This window comes from Diabrotica virgifera, chromosome 7, assembly GCF_917563875.1.
Source record: "Diabrotica virgifera virgifera chromosome 7, PGI_DIABVI_V3a".
In the NCBI taxonomy this organism is placed as follows: domain Eukaryota; kingdom Metazoa; phylum Arthropoda; class Insecta; order Coleoptera; family Chrysomelidae; genus Diabrotica; species Diabrotica virgifera.
The window spans coordinates 77431348-77448984 of NC_065449.1; the positions used below are offsets into that span (position 1 = coordinate 77431348).

Sequence of the window (17637 nt, forward strand, 5' to 3'; positions counted from 1 at the left end):
GAACAGGGGAAAAATACGATAATACCGGAGCACTGTGAACATTGTAATATATAACAAATGTTCCGATTTCGTATGCTATGGCATACTTGAGGAGTTTTGGCCGAAAGGCGATAACAAAGGATGAAAAAGATAACAAGGGATATAGTTTACCGGACTCGTTCTTTAAAAGAAAAATCTCTTTTATTTTCTTTTTAAAAAATGTTTCTTGCCTCAGGCGGTATCTAATCTAATGGAACGTTATGAAGGGTGAAGTGCTTCCGTCAGTTCATGAAATCTAAAATGTTTTCGGTAGTTTAAAGATACTAAATAAAAATTATTAGAAAAGGGTGATACTCAAAATGTTGAATTATTTAGTACTTTCTATTGGTAAAAGGTACACACTTTCTTGATCATGGAATTTTTTTAAAATCTTAATAATTTAATAATGTTATACACCCTAAGTTTTGCTGACAAACAAATAGTGATCGTATAAGACGCAGATGGCCTCAGTTTTAAGATAAGAAAACTGGAACATACAAAGAATGGGATGGAAATAAACCTAAAGAAAATTGAATACATAACAACGGAGAATACAGAAATAAATCAGCTTGAAATAGAAGAAGGAAAAGAAATCAAAGAAACAGACAAATGAAGTACTTAGGTGTGATAATAACAAACAAAGGAACAACTGAAAAAGATATAAAAAATAGGCTAGGTCAAACAAGAGACAAGGTACTGAACATCACTATAAAAACAAAAAGAAGACTATATAACGCCTAACAGCAACAGAGAAGGAATTCCTGAGGGGTGAAACTACAGAGTATCAAGAAGAGATATAATAAATAACATAGGGATTAAGAAAGGAATGAGAATGAACTCAGATATAATAGACTACATAAAACAGAAGAAATTAACCTGATACGGACATGTTAAAAGAGCAGACCAAAATCGTTGGATAAATAGAATAACAGAATGGAGCCCGAAGAAGGAAGAGAGTCAGACCCCGAATATTTTACAGAAAGGAAGTGGACGAAGAAATGGGAATAATAAATCTGAAGGAAGGGGACTGGCAAAACAGAAAAAACTGCGGATAAATTTTGAGTGAAGGAATACAGTGGAAATCCTTATACATATATAATAAAATAATCTTAATTTAAAATAAATGTTTAAACAATAGGTTTTTTTAGTTAGGGTATGGTCAGTATTTGAAACAATTGATATTAGTTATGCATTACGTATTAGTATTTCTATATCTGTATACGTTGGTTCTAAAGGAGCAACAATAATGCTTCCTCAACAGTCCATATTATTCCGATGGAGCCAACATATATTTTATCTTACTAGGCTATGTTGGTCCCATGGGAACAACACATTTTCTAATAGATACTCGGCTGTTGGTGCATTTTTAACAATAACCGTAGCAATCAAATATTTGTAAAAGCTAATATACAAGCATAATTCAGAATTGAATAACCTTTCAAATGAGCTACCACACGACCCCTATTCTCATTTAAAGACATCATCGCTTACGTCATCACTCCCATGTGGATGACGTCAGTAGTATATAGTATGCCAAAATCATAATTTAAAAATAAAAATCCGCCTGATTCGGGATTTATTTCAAAAATTAATCATCAATCAAAAATCAGTTAAGATAGTTTATTTTTGGAATGAAAACTGTGCCTCGTGTGGAGAAAAGGGAAGATAGATTTTTTGTCACAATTTGAGAGAAATTCAAAAATGATTTTTAATTTGAAATATCTATCAATAACGACCTCTTAAAACCACCAAATTCCATTTACATATCTCAATCGGTTTTAAAGCCACCATAGTCCTGGATCCCGATTACCAAATAAAAAAAAATATTAATATCAAGCTGAAAATATATACAGTTTGTCTAATTTACTTACCGTTGCACGTCATTATCTATGTCAGCGATCTAAGCTGACATTGTTGCCAAAGTATAAAAAAATCCTGAATCCGTTTTAAATCAAATAGATCACATAATTATTGCAAACTTGGATTATACAACAAAACAAATTAATATTGAATGTAAATGAATAAAAATATTAGAAATAATAAACTAGAATTAAGTTATAATCTTACCTTAAAGTAAATAATAAAAATAATAAATATAATAAAACAAATACATAGAGTAAAATCGGCTTTTTAAATAATAAATGTACCACCGATGCCATGTTTTCTGTACTACATGAGGTTTATCAAGCAGTAAACAATAATCTGCACACTGCCACTGTTTTTTGTGATTACGCCAAAGCTTTTGATTGTGTAAATCACGACATTTTGATAAAAAAACTAGATTTCTATGGAATTCGAGGTATTTTTTTGAACTGGTTTCAATCTTACTTGGATAATAGGAAACAAGTGGTTAGAGCAAATGATACAGACTCTAGTCTCAAAAATGTTGTATGTGGGGTACCACAAGGCTCAGTATTGGGTCCTCTACTTTTCCTTATTTTTATTAATGACATCACTAGTTTAAAAATCATTGGAAAAGTTTTTCTTTTTGCTGACGACACCAGTATCACTTGGAGCAACTCAAATATCGCAACTCTTCATGCTACTATAACTTCTGATCTACTCACAATAAAATCCTGGTCCGATTCTAATTTACTCTCTTTTAACGTAGATAAAACAGTAGTATTACCCTATAAAAGAACTCTTCAACCCCTTACCTCTTCATAACAGCCAGATCAGTATCGTTGATTCTGTAAAGTTTCTTGGTATTTTTTTAGATAGCAACCTTAAATGGTCCCTTCATATCATGTGTTAAGCAAGAAACTATCCTCAGCTTGCTTTGCAATAAGATCTGCTTCGAAGGAAATGAATTTAGCCTCTTCCAAAATAACATACTTTTCATTGTTCGAGTCCCATCTTCGACATGGTCTGCCTATTTGGGGTTCTGGTACAGCTGCCCAATCCGATGTTATTTTTAAATTACAAAAAAGAGCAATAAGATATCTGTTTGACCTCAGAAGAACAACACATTGCAGAAGCTACTTCAAAGATCACAGGATTCTAACATTAATTTCTTTATATATTTTAGAAACTGTTTGCTTAATTCGTAAACATCTACATGTCTTTCTAGCAAGACCTAGACATGACTATTCCACCAGAAATTCTACCTTTGACATCTATTTACCGATCCCGTCCAGTGAGTTAGTAAAGAGATCTATATTATATTCTGGAAAAAAACTATACAACCATTTCCCTCTACAACTTAAATCTGCAACAGCTTTCCCCATATTCCCCATATCTTTCCTGCATATTATTCAATAGCATAGTTGCTTAACCAATAACTAAGGAATTACAGTATTCTTGTGTATAAGTAGAATCTTAATCTATATTTGAGTGTCATATGAGGCAGCATAACTTATTAATTTACTTATTAAATTTCTTAAGGCAGATTACGCAATTTGCAATTTTTTTTTAATTTTGCAATAGATTGTTACTGATTTTTATTTCACTTTATTATGTTTTATTTATATTGACGATTTGTATAATTTTAGTAAATTGTATTTGTTTTTGTTTTTATTTATGATGCTTGTAAGCTTTGTCTATTAAATTATTAAATTTTTCATGACAATAAAGCATATTTCTATTCTATTCTAAAGAATAAAAACAAATCTAAAGTGTCAATACCGCAACTGTCAAATAAATGTTACCAATTTATGCCAAAATGCCACCTTCGTTCGATTACAGTTACAGTGTGTTCCGAACAAATGTGCTTCATAAAAATGCTTTATAATCCATTTATACAAACTAAACGAAACGTATTATTGTGTATTTCTTAAGTTAACATTAATAGACATCTTCAAATATTCCTGAAAATAGCTTTTTTTTCAAAATAATTTAAAAATTGTTAGAGATACCAAAAATCTTAAACAATAAAAAAAGTCGGCTTTACTTTTTTGAATATTTTGTATTTTTTTTTGTTTTTCTGTAACAGAAAAATTGGTCAAGATTTGGTGTTTCTAAATTTGCATACACTCGTGATAAGTGACTCGTTCAAGCCCTTTTAACTACAGCTCTTTTAAAAATAAGGACTTTGAACCGTTGAAACTTACAGATTGTATAATCAATACAAACGCGAGTAAAAATCTTGTGAAGTGATAACAATCAAGTTTATTTGAAATGCTAATTATGGGGTGATTTTCTCGATTTCTTACCAAAAAAGGGACCAACTTTATTTTGAGCGTAACTTGTTTACTTTTGCTGCTAAAATTTTTTTTTTTAAAACAAAAATAAGCATTTTTTTATATACTTTCAAAAAGTTAAATAGAGTTTTCCCCAAAAAAGTGCTTCGTTTTTTTCGTTATGGCACGTTAAACTATACGATTTGGAATTTGACAAATATGAACCTATTTTTAATTAGCTATAACTCTGCTTCTACTAGACCTAATATATACACTAAGTTTTTCACTTTTTTACGTGCTATATTTTTGATAAGATTTTTTTTACACCAAATACCTACTTTTTGAGTTATTTGCGAAAAACCGTCTGAAAACGTAGTTATTTTGTAGAAAAATAACGTATTCACTCGCAAATAACTCGAAAAGTAGGTAGTGTTAACCTGCTGAAAAAACTTTATAGAACAAAACTTGCTTAGAATTAGTCATTTTATCCGTTTCCGGACTTATTTCAAACATATATTTTTTACCAACAAAAGGGGGTGAAACTCACCCCTAGGCCAAAAGCACACATCGGCACAATATCACTTTTTTTTCTTTGACTTGTTAGCTATGTGTATGCCAAATTTCGTGTCAATCCACGCAGTTTTTTAAAATTTAGAGGTTTTGCAATATTTTACATTTAAAGAACGTACTAGAATATTAATACGAATTTAGAGTTCAAAGTAATCTTAATAACGAAAGCATACACGTGTGGATAAAGCTTTGCTGCGTGAATGTTATAATGAAGTTTATTAGCGGCGCGACTGGATATAATATCATCTTAATGTACATAATACATCGATATTTGAAATTTGCTGATAGGAATATAGCACTTTATTGTTTGAGTGAACAAAAAACATAGCCAACATTCAAAGAAACTGTACTGTCCTACTTAATATACAGGGTTTTTGATAAAGAATGGGCCATAACTTAACCTTAGATTCCTAAGATTAAAATAGGTCGATTTAAGCTAACTTACCTTTGTACGAAAGTTGATAAAAAGAGAAATACAAGGTGTCAAAAAACTTTTATTTTATTAATTTTTGAATATTTACTAATAGGCATGATATTTATAACAACACTAAATTTGGTAAGTTTCTTTGGGACTAGAAACCTAAATTTCCCACCAAAAATTATATATTACCCAGAGGGCGCCACATACGTGTTTTAGCGCTCATTCAATTTAATACGTTCAATTTATTTTATCCCTCACTCTACATAACTTTGAGATCAAAAATATTATTATCCTATTATTTTTATTTAAAAAGGGTTTACTACATTCATCTCGCTAAACTCAACCATTTTCGAGATAAACGCATTTAACATCTATGATGCAAAATTCAATTTTTTGCATTTTATTGTAGTTACTAAAAACCATTTGACATATCCTTGTCATACTTGGTAGCAATTGTAAGTACTGTACCCTTCTAAATTGTATTAAACAAACGTTTCTGGCTACTACCAGAGGCGTACGACAGGGGAAAGGGAAGGGCCAATCATTCAATTCCCTCGAACGTACGCCTCTGGTAGTAGCGGAAACTATTTTTTAACATAATTTAGTAGGGTGTACAGTACCTACACTTTCTGCCATGTATGACATGAATATGTCAAATACTTTTAAAGTATTATTTTTTTAAATAATTTATTCTGTATTTAAAACGTTAAGAACTATTTGTACCCGTTACTTTAAACCTATTTGACATATCCTTACCATACTTGGCAGAAAGTATAGAGGTATTTTGTACACCCTACTAAATTATGTAAAATAATTGTTTCTGGCTACTAGCAGAGGCATACGACAAGGAATAGCGAATTGTTGACCATTTCCAAATTCTACGCCACTGATGAAACTGCTATTTTAGAAAAATTTTTAGATTCTCTAATACTTTCTGTGAAAATAATATAGTCTTCATTCCTAACGATATAGTCCTTAGTTTTAGAGATATTTGAAGTTAAAAATGAAACGGCACAGTTAATTTGATTAATGTATTATGCCCCTTCGTTTTAACTTCAAATATCTCGAAAACTATTGACTTTATCGTTAGAAATGAGGAGTATATTATTTACGTAGAAAGTATTCGAGAATATAAAAATTGCACTAAAATAGCAATTCTGCCAGTGGCTTAGAATTTGGGAACGGTCAACAATGCACTTTCCTCCGTAGTACGCCTCTGGTTAGCCAGAAACGTTTAATACAGTTTAGTTGGGTGTACACCGAGAGAACAATTTCTTTTTTCCTAAAACACCGATTTCTTTGAGCAATATTTCTTAAAAGTTAACATATCCTATTAACTTAAACATACCGGTTCACATATGAAGAAACGAGTTTTTTAAACACAACTCAATAATTTCTTACAGATAATTTCTTCAATACTAAGAAATGCATTAATGGTTACATTTAATTTTCTTATCCTAAAGTTTTTATTTCTTAAATTGAAAACTACAAATATTTTGTAGTATAAGAAATATAATGTTAAGTTAATCCATATTTAAATTTGTGAACAAGAAATTTTCTTGCAGTCAAATAAATATTTTAAACCACAAGAAATAATTCTTCAGAAATACCCTCTGTAGTAACTGTGGTTATAAAATAAAAACTTTGTCATTAATGCCGAAATGTTACTTGCAAAGAGATTTTCTTCCACAAAAGAATTGCGCAGATTAACTATTTATGATTTAGTCGTCAGTGTTTGTCAAGATGGCGTGATATGTTCATGTTCATATAGATGGATTTTTGAGTTATTGGTGTTGTTTAAAAATTAACGGATATTTTTAAGGTACGTACATATATAGGTACCTATTAAATAAAAGTAAATTGAGTAATTTAAGATGTAATAATAATATTGTTGCGTATCCGAATGGTTAAAAAAGAAACATAATAGTATCTTTATATGCTTTTTAGGTATAATGATGGACGACTCTGAAATAAAGGAGCTTATTATTCTAACTGGGAAATATGCCACAATTTAAAGCTGGGACAGAATGATCTAATATATAGCTTCAGAACAATATTAAGAAAGGAGTTATTAACCAACTGCGGGGCCTTCCAAAAATGGTAGAACTTCATACATGTAAGTACCTTTTTAAAAATGTGTATACTTATGTATCAACTATAATAGGTTTCTTGAATGTATCGTCTTCTATAAAAATATACCATACAACGCTATATTAAACATGGCGGGTGCAACGCTGAGGATGTTTTCTGTTAATTTATTTGAGATAAAGAAATCAGTTAGTCTAAAAGAAATATATGTTTATGGTTAAGAAATGTTATTGCCGAAAACCGTGAATTAATTAATATGTATTAAATGACTTAGATGTAAACTAATAATACGTTCCCGTAATAAAATTTCTTAATGATTAGGTATGCTGCCTCTTTTAGATTATAAAAATTAAGAAAATTACATATTATTATGTCTGCTTCAATGTTTTACATTGTTTGTATTTTCCCTCTTGTTTTAGCTAAACAATGTTTATTGTGTGACTTTATATTATACAGATAAATAATTAATACTTCATTAACAAAAAGAAAAAAATAAACAAAGATGTGTAGGTTAAATAATGCCATGTTTGAACTAAATATGATTGATTATTAGGTGCGTTCGCGGGTACAGTTGACAATATTGTCGCCGACAATTTCTAACCTCACTTAATATAAATAATACTGTTAAAAGATAAATAAACAAGGTATTTTTACTTTTAATTAATATTAATATATAATTATTAAATTATACTAGGTAAATATAGCTTGTATATTTATCTATTAACGATATTATTTATATCATTTTAAAGTGCGCATGCGTTTTGCTGCTAATTTGTCGCCGACTAGTCGTCGACAGGCACCCGCAAACGCACTTATTATTAGTATTAATAGTTCTTATGTGGGCCCGTGTATTTGTTTTTCTTTTATTTCCTAAATTTGTTAAAATAAATATCTATGTCTTTATAAAAAAATTTATTAAAGTAAGTTTACTCTTTCTACATAACGTTTTTGTTTTAGTGAATTGCTGATATACAAACTGCTATTAACAAAAGAAGGAAAATTTGAGGAATTTGGATTTGCCTCTCCATCCTTTTATTGTTGTGTAGAAGCCAGTGGTTTGAGAGTGGAGAAAATATTTGTATGTAATAATAACATTTTATATCTTGTTTTATTAATAAATAATGATTTTACCTTAACACAATGATTTATTTTGCCGTATGTAATATCACTTTATTTTCAAGAAATATTAACTTAACTCTAAATATACGTTTATCTCTGCGAAATATATTTCTTAACATTAAATACATTAATTATTAATAGTAAAATAGTAATATTCCTTACTAAGAAATATTATTGCTCAGAAAGAATAGTTTTGTTATGTGTAGAAAATATATTTTTATGACTAATAAAATTAATTAACATCAAGTCTAATTTCTTTCTGATAAATGGGTTTGAAGTTTGCCAGAAAGTGATAGTTCAATCATGTTTAAGATATATTTCTTTGGCTATAGTAGAATTTATTTGAAATATTTTAGAAAATTATATCTTACATACAAAGATATATTTCTTAGGCAATATGCCAAGTCGATCTTTCTTAAATATTAATAAACTTTCTTTATGTCAAGAATTTTTTTCTCTCGGTGTACGTACAGTACTTATACTTGCTGCCAAGTATGACAAGGATATGACAAATGGTTTTTAAAAACTACAATGAAATTCAAAAAATTGAATTTTGCAGAGGGGGATAAAAAAATTGAACGTATTTTTGGCAGAAAATTTAGGTTTATCGTCCTAAACAGAGGCGTAGCTACCGCCGTATCAGCCACATCAATTATACGGGGCCCCCGACATTCATAAAATTCCATTTAAAAAATTGAGCAATTATGTCACTATTACCACAGTGTATATTGTTTGTTTATCGACATTCTCGTGTAATGGTTTCTTTATCTATCTGTGATGGGTAGTTCTTCTAAGATGACAGACTCAGTAAAACACAGTTTAAAACAAATTAAATATATTCAGTCTAATTATTTACAAAATAAATAAAAAAAATATATATTATTCTATTCGTCGCTGCGAAGTCCTCCTCCGGATAGACGTCTGGAAAAGAAGAACAAAATTAACAATAATATGAAATGTTCTTACATGCTATTCAATTATATAAATTTATCGGCAGATCGCTCACTACGCTTGCCACCGCGCACCGTTCATTTGTGAGCCGCAAATTACCTCACCACGGTACACCTTGCGGCTCGAGGAGGCCTGCCTTAGCGCGAGATCACTTCAACACGGTGCCTCGGTACTTAGGTCAGCCTGCCTAGCTCACCTCGCTTGGCTGGTTGTGGAGCCCAGAATTGTCGTTTAAGACTGACGGATCTCTGCTTGTGACCCTCTTAAATATCCCTCTGCCAGCGTTGTTTCGGAGAGGTGGAACTGAGTGGGAGCATCTGCGCGATTTGTGAGAATCGCACGGTTCCAAGTGTCGATGCGTGTTCGACGTATCGGCGTATCATTACATATCTATAAATTATATTTATCTAAACATGTATAAACATTCTCAATTTCTTTGCAAAACGAAAATGCAGCAGCTGCATAATACTCTGGTTAAAGCGGAGAGTGCAGGAAGGGTCTATACCGGTTTCGGAGATCTTTTTCCCCTCATCAGTAAACCCATATCCTATTCTCTCTGCTTTAACCATTTACCATAGCTTGGGCCTTCTCGAATTGCAAAGAACGAAATGCCACGGATGAACTAGTGCCATCTACCGAAAAACAAACTAAGGTATCAATCAAAGTAGCGCAGAAAACGACAATAAATATCGCCTCCGTACCACCAGATTCACAACAGGTGGAATACTTTCTTTGGTTACACCTCCTGAGATTTTCAAAATTTATAAATCATACAGAGTGCCGAGGAAATTAAGATGAGAGAATTTTAAATAATTCACAACTCATCTACTCAGCGTGGTAAAGCTCCAACAAGCAAGAATCCTTAATACTCAAACAAAAGAGTAAATGAATTAAAAATGTATAAACATTCTCAATTTCTTTGCCAAACGAAAATGCAGCAGCTGCATAATACTCTGGTTAAAGCGGAGAGTGCAGGAAGGGTCTATACCGGTTTCGGAGATCTTTTTTCCCTCATCAGTAAACCCATATCCTCTTCTCTCCGCTTTAAACATTTATCATAGCTTGGGCCTTCCCGAATAAATATCGCCTCCGTACCACCTATTGTCAATCTGGCGGTACGGAGGCGATATTTATTGTCGTTTTCTGCGCTACTTCGATTGATAACTTAGTTTGTTTTTCGGTAGATGGCCCTAGTTCATCCGTGACATTTCTTTCTTTGCAATTCGGGAAGGCCCCCAAGCTATGGTAAATGGTTAAAGCGGAGAGAAGAGGATATGGGTTTACTGATGAGGGGAAAAAGATCTCCGAAACAGGTATAGACCTTTCCTGCACTCTCCGCTTTAACCAGAGTATTATGCAGCTGCTGCATTTTCGTTTTGCAAAGGAATTGAGAATGTTTATACATTTTTAATTCATTTACCCTTTTGTTTGAGTATTAAGGAATCTTTCTTGTTGGAGCTTTACCACGATGAGTAGATGAGTTGTGAATTATTTAAAATTCTCTCATTTTAATTTCCTCGGCACCCTGTATGATTTATAAATTTTGAAAATCTCAGGAGGTGTAACCCAAGAAAGTATTCCACCTTTTGTCATTCTGGTGGTACGGAGGCGATATTTATTGTCGTTTTCTGCGCTACTTCGATTGATAACTTAGTTTGTTTTTCGGTAGATGGCCCTAGTTCATCCGTGACATTTCTTTCTTTGCAATTCGGGAAGGCCCAAGCTATGGTAAATGGTTAAAGCGGAGAGAAGAGGATATGGGTTTACTGATGAGGAGAAAAAGATCTCCGAAACAGGTATAGACCCTTCCTGCATTCTTCGCTTAAACCAGATTATTATGCAGCTGCTGCATTTTCGTTTTGCAAAGAAATTGAGAACGTTTATACATTTTTAATTCATTTACTCTTTTGTTTGAGTATTAAGAAATCTTTCTTGTTGGAGCTTTACCACGCTGAGTAGACGAGTTGTGAATTATTTAAAATTCTCTCATCCTAATTTCCTCGGCACCCTGTATGATTTATAAATTTTGAAAATCTCAGGAGGTGTAACCAAAGAAAGTATTTCACCTGTTGTCAATCTGGTGGTACGGAGGCGATATTTACTGTCGTTTTCGTCGCTACTTCGATTGATAACTTAGTTTGTTTTTCGGTAGATGGCCCTAGTTCATCCGTGACATTTCTTTCTTTGCAATTCGGGAAGGCCCAAGCTATGGTAAATGGTTAAGGCGGAGAGAAGAGGATATGGGTTTACTGATGAGGGGAAAAAGATCTCCGAAACCTGTATAGACCCTTCCTGCACTCTCCGCTTTAACCAGAGTATTATGTAGCTGCTGCATTTTCGTTTTGCAAAGAAATTGAGAATGTTTATATATTTTTAATTCATTTACTCTTTTGTTTGAGTATTAAGGAATCTTTCTTGTTGGAGCTTTACCACGCTGAGTAGATGAGTTGTGAATTATTTAAAATTCTCTCATCTTAATTTCCTCGGCACCCTGTATGATTAATAAATTTTGAAAATCTCAGGAGGTGTAACCAAAGAAAGTATTCCACCTGTTGTGCAATACAAACACCCTGCATATTTATGATCTATCATTTTAGGCTTAAGAAATCAAACTTAAAAATTCTCTAAAATGAACATCAAAATTTCAAAATTTATTTACTGAGATACTTATACTATGTGGTGAATCGTAAAACGGGCCATAAGAAACTCAATGTAAAATTCTAAACTGTTGAATTCCTCCTTCCCTAATTATTTGCATCAAAAATCATGATAGTAGGGTAGCGAAGTATGCTAAATGTGCAGTCACTCGAGCGCTTTGGGAACCTATTGGGTTGTGAAGAGTAAGTCCTAAAACCAAAAAAAGTTAAGTAAACTTTTTCATTTTAGTGGTGACTTTCCATTTTTAAATTTAATTTTCCATTTCCAACAACTGTTTTTTCCGATTATAGCGCCAGCTATCCCTAATTTGAAAAAAGTTTCGAATAAAAGTTGCTTATTTTTACGTAAAGAATCCAAGTCTGGAATAAAAATTTGGGGCTCCGACTTAAGATTTTAAAGTAACCCCCACCTCACCTCCGTGGGGGGTCGTGTTTGGTACCATTCGATAGATTTTTCAAAAATATTGATTAAGTGCATTTTGCAGTTTTTCGATCTAATAGTTATTTTGAGAAATATCGCGGGATTTGTATTTAAAATTTTAAATTTATCCCCCACCCCTCTCCGTGGGGGGTCATGTTTGGTATAGAGTTTTCAAAAATATTGAACACGTATTTTTTAGTTTTTCGATCTAACGTTCATTTCGCGAATTATTCGCTTGTTTTTTGTGAAACTTTTTAAATCACCCATTTCCTTACGCCCCGCTCAAATCGTCAGATTTTTGAAGTATACACTGTTTTGCATGTCCTTAATTTACCTTATCTTAATCTGACAATTTCAAGTATATTTAAGGATAGATTTTTTTTTCGGCCCCCACTTAACGAACTCCCCTGTGTTAAGAGCTAATATATGGTAGAGGTACATCTGCAGGGCACCAGGTTTCTCCCCATATGATAATCTGACGCGCTCGAGTAACTGCAAAAATCCCCGCTTGGGCTCCCCTAGCATGAGAAGCTATTTGTAGAGGATTGAAATCTGTATCAAGGGGAATGGAGCAATATGCAAAATTTTGACGCATATCAAAATTTTCAGTGTATTTTAATTGTATTCATTTTTTTTCGAATCCTGAAAAAACTAATAAGTATTTTTGAAAACTTTAAATGCAGAATGAAAGACTACTTTATTACCGAGGGCCGAAAGTCCCTTAAAATAAATAAAAAGTTTCTTTTGAAACAATATATTAACAAATATATCACAAATGATATTTCCAATTAAAAATCACACTAAATTTTCTCTTTTACTTTCACCCCTGTAACTTAACATAAACATTATAGAAGTTTTCAGGGACTTTCGGCCGTCGTCGGTAATAAAGTAGTCCTTGTAGTAGTAGAACATTGGAAGTTCTGTCGGACAAAATACATGGGAGACATGGGAGTTTTCGTAGTCTGACGTTCGAAACCTGTAAACTGTTCCACAATAATTAAAACATCCCCTGTTCCAGTGTTCCCGTACATCAAAATTTGTCCGACTAGACACCGTTAAGCTTTTAACAAATTTTTAGCTTGCTATTAATAAACTTTTTTTGGTATGCGGGATCCACGCCTATAATACTCTTTACGTATTTTAAATTGCGGAAATAAAATCCACTTTAGTATTTTTTCTTACTCAAATAAATAAAAGTATTACTGTAATGGTTCGCTGTAAACCGGTTTTTGCTGAAGAGTACTTAAGTTTGCACTTAATGGACCATCATTTTGGACGTACAAAATTCCTGTAATCAATTACTTTGACAAGCTGCAAGCTATCATTTATATTAAAATGTACATTCAAATCCCTCAATATAAGGAGTTAATCGAGCAAAGGTTATTTGAAAATAAATTGGAGCTTGCAGATTCTGAGACAGTTAAAGGAAATTAATGTAAATTTTTTGATTGAATTTGATTTTTAATTTAAAAAAGATGTTTATTGATGTATTGCGGAGTGGAGTGGAGAGTGTCGGAAAATCAACAAAGTATCTAATAAATGCAATTATTTGGTTTTCTGGGCATACAAGGCAAGTATAAAATACATGACATTACCATTAAACAGGATATCATAATTAAGTGGCTAACAGAAGAAACATTAGATTTCCAGAAAAGTTTGTAAAATTAAATTGCTACAAATTGTAAAACTAAATAAGCTTCCAATGCATTATATAGTTGATGAACTTGTAAAAAACTCAAAAGGAGGATGGGGCATTTTTTTTTAAATAATTAGGAAAGTTCAATAAACATTTAACTGTCATTTAGTTGCAATGAAACTGAATTTATTTAACGTATTTGCAGCAAAAAATGATCCCTGACTAAACGTCAAAAGTTTACATTGCCCCGTAGAGTAGGGCTAATTTTAATTTGTGAGTTACTCGTGATTTTTAAGCCAAACGTGGCAATTCGTGGCTGTAAAAATAGTTAATCAAAAACAAATTTTTCAAAAAAAAGTGTATATTAATCTAGACTGATCTTTAATTTATTAATATTGGATGAGTTATCAAAATACCTACGTAGTTACGATTGTTGGTGCATAAAATAATAATAAAAACATACAATATTCTACCTAGTTAGCTATGACACTAAATCTTAAACATCTGATACCATAACATTTTTATAGTTCCAGTTTTTGCTACCATTACTAATATGAATTTTTTTAAGTTGCTGCTTGGTTTTTTGAGTCCCTAAGCACTTCGCCATTGTCAATTGTATTTTGAATTGGGCCCTTCAAGAGTTTTTTCATACTTTTTAAGGTGAGAAGGTGTCTTTCCATATCAATTAATTAAACATCTTCTATCAGAAGAAATCTGAAACAAAAAAACCAAAGCTTATTCACACGTTTTTTGACAATGGCTTGAACCTGTCTTAACATGAAAACAGTATCAATAATTTTAGAACAAGCTCGAAAATACTTTTCCTGCATCCAACTTTAATTCAAGATATGGCTGAATTCAACCACTTAGTTTTGGCATGGCGACATAAACAAATTAACGAAGTATCGGGTTACCTACGTAATAAAATTACACGATAAATGCACTTTTAAAATTGGCTTCAATACACACTGTTTGACGCAAAAACCATAAATAAATCTAATAGGGGAGTCAAGATAGAACGAAAATATGCATTGTTTCGGAATAATTCAAACAAGCTTATATTTTTCTAAAACTTCTTTTGTTAGTTTATATACATGTCAAAGTAAAAAGTTCTACTCGCAGATTTTGCCGCTAATTGTTTAATAATTGTTTAAACAATAACACTTGTTTTGTATAAATAATTTTGAAAATATCGTTGATTTCATCATTTTACTTTGATCAAATATGTTTCTATGAATTATTGTTTTTGATTATGCTGAATCCGAATATGGCATTACATTCGAAAATTCTTATACAGTAGCTCTTATACAGTATGTCTGCGTAGCTAGGAACCATATGGGAAACTTTTTTATTATCAATTTTACGAAAAAAGTTATTCTCCATAGAATGCTCTGCATAATTTAAAATCTAAAACTCAACCATCAGATATTAAATTTTTTCAATTTTAAACGAGGTATGTCAAAATATGTATTTCGTTAAAGAGTAAAGTACCTTTATATTCCAGAATAATAAAAATTGTTATTATGAAAAGATATTCGGAATTAAAAACTATGTTTTAATATACACTTACATCCTTCTAATTTTTTCTCAAATTACACGATACCCATCATCATTTTATTACATTTATAATTAGTTTATTATCAATTTTATGAAAAAAGTTATTCTTCGTAAAATTCTCTACTTGGTCTAAAAATTAATATGCTAAAATCTAAAATCAAACTTTTTCAATTTTATACGAGGTTTGTAAAAAATATGGATTTCGCTTAACAATTAAGTGCCCTTATAGTGCACAGTATTTCAATTAGAAGGATGTAATTTAACATTGAAACTTAGTTTTTAATTCCAAACAGCTTTTCTTAATAACAATTTTCGATTTTGTGAAATTTAACCATACTATACTCTTGAGTGAAACTCATATTTTTTGACATACCTCGTATAAAATTCATTAAATTTGATATTTTATGATTGCATCTTAGATTATATACGATGCAGAATATTTTATAAAGAATAACTTTTTTTCGTAAAACCGGTAATAAAAAGTTATCAATAGGTTCCAATTTACGCCGACATACTGTATAAGAGCACAAAATTTTTTTTTGTTGAACATTTGTTATTATTGAAACATATTATTAAATGTAGTTTAGGTAAGTTTTACAGAAAAAAGTTTTGATCACTTTCTATAAATATTTTTTTAGCAGGTAATTTTCGGTTTTTGTATTACATTTTTTTATCTTTCTTAATTTTCTCAAAAAAATTGGTTATTTCATTTCTAAAGTAAAATAATTTAGTACATTTTAAAGATTAAATCATACGCTTTAAAAAACACCTATAAAATTTTAATAAATGTGTTCAAACCCGAGTCATATCATCTTAAAATGGTAGTAATTCTGTAAAACTACGAAGTTTTCAAACATTACATTTTTTGAGACGTCATATAATTTGAATTAAATTTTTGAGACTTTTTTTGAATGAAACATCGTTTATTAAGATGTTTAAAAGGTAAGCTTTGCAAATTAAGTGCTTTATAAGTAGAATTGTATTAGTTAAACATTTTTAAATCATTTATAAACAAAATTCATATAAGTAAGTCTCACTTTCCACCCACACCGTACTTATGCCCATACATTTTATTTCTTTTTATTATAACCATGATAGATCAATTCTTTCATGTCCAATTTGTAAAATTTCATTTGAATCATTAGGTAAAGAATTACATTAAAATAACTCAACCGTGCACTTTGCCGAAAGCTAGTTTACTGCGCGCTAATGTTTGTGAGAAGGATGACTTTAGCGTTATAATTAAAAAATTATAGAAGCTAGAGATATAATTTTTGAAAAATCTTTATATAAGGTTTTTTTTGTAAAATTTTCTGAGTTTTCCAATGGTGTCAATTTTTTTCTAAAATGTATATTTTCGGAGTTATTTAAAAAACATCTAATTTCGCAGTTCATTTGTTTAATAAAAAATGAAGTACCCACTTCTCGAGTAGAACTTTTTGATATGTTGTTTATTAAATATTTCTAAACGAAATTACAAAAAGTTGTATCTTGTTTGATTTTTTCCGAAGCGAAATTCTATATGCACTCCCCTATAATGTAAATTTCGGATATTAATCCAGCTACTTCCGCCCCTTTTGGATTTTGTAAAAAAACCCGTCCCACTAAAACTTTTTATATGTGTTTCTATTTGTACATTAGGGTTGTTAATTATTCTTAGTTAGTTTATCTAACGTTTTATTATAATAGTCCAGGGCGCATCTGTTTTGAGATGGACGTTGAGAGGTGACTAATATTTTTTTGCAGATTTTGCTTGGAAATAACTCATATAATTCTAATTGAGTTATCCTCCCACTCAAAAAGGTTTGGAACATTGTTTAAATAATCGAAATGTCAAAAAATTAAGGAAAAATTCGATTTTCGTCTTCGTTTTCTGATTATAATTTTTGAGTATTCACTTCCGAGGAAAGTTGCACTGACAAAAGTTGCGTAATTAAATTTCCTACAAGATAGGATTGGTTACAAATTTTAAAAATTGTCACCCTTGTTGCAAAATAGCAATAATTGCGAAAAAACCATAAAAAACAAATATTTGGATGTTACGTTTTTCAACTATTTATGCTACACTTACGACATTCATA

General features: G+C 31.1%; 1 protein-coding gene and 1 long non-coding RNA gene across 4 annotated transcripts in view; one reads left to right on the plus strand and one right to left on the minus strand.

Moving 5' to 3' along the window:
• Positions 1-17637, plus strand: part of LOC114346442 (glutamate receptor ionotropic, kainate 2-like) — a 793663-nt gene that overhangs the window by 444715 nt on the left and 331311 nt on the right. The gene's annotated exons all lie outside the window — the stretch shown is intronic.
• Positions 14343-17637, minus strand: part of LOC114346465 (uncharacterized) — a 97604-nt gene continuing 94309 nt past the window's right edge. Inside the window, exon 2 of the long non-coding RNA XR_007699508.1 lies at positions 14343-14713. This is a non-coding gene — a long non-coding RNA (uncharacterized LOC114346465). The remainder of the gene's footprint in view (positions 14714-17637) is intronic.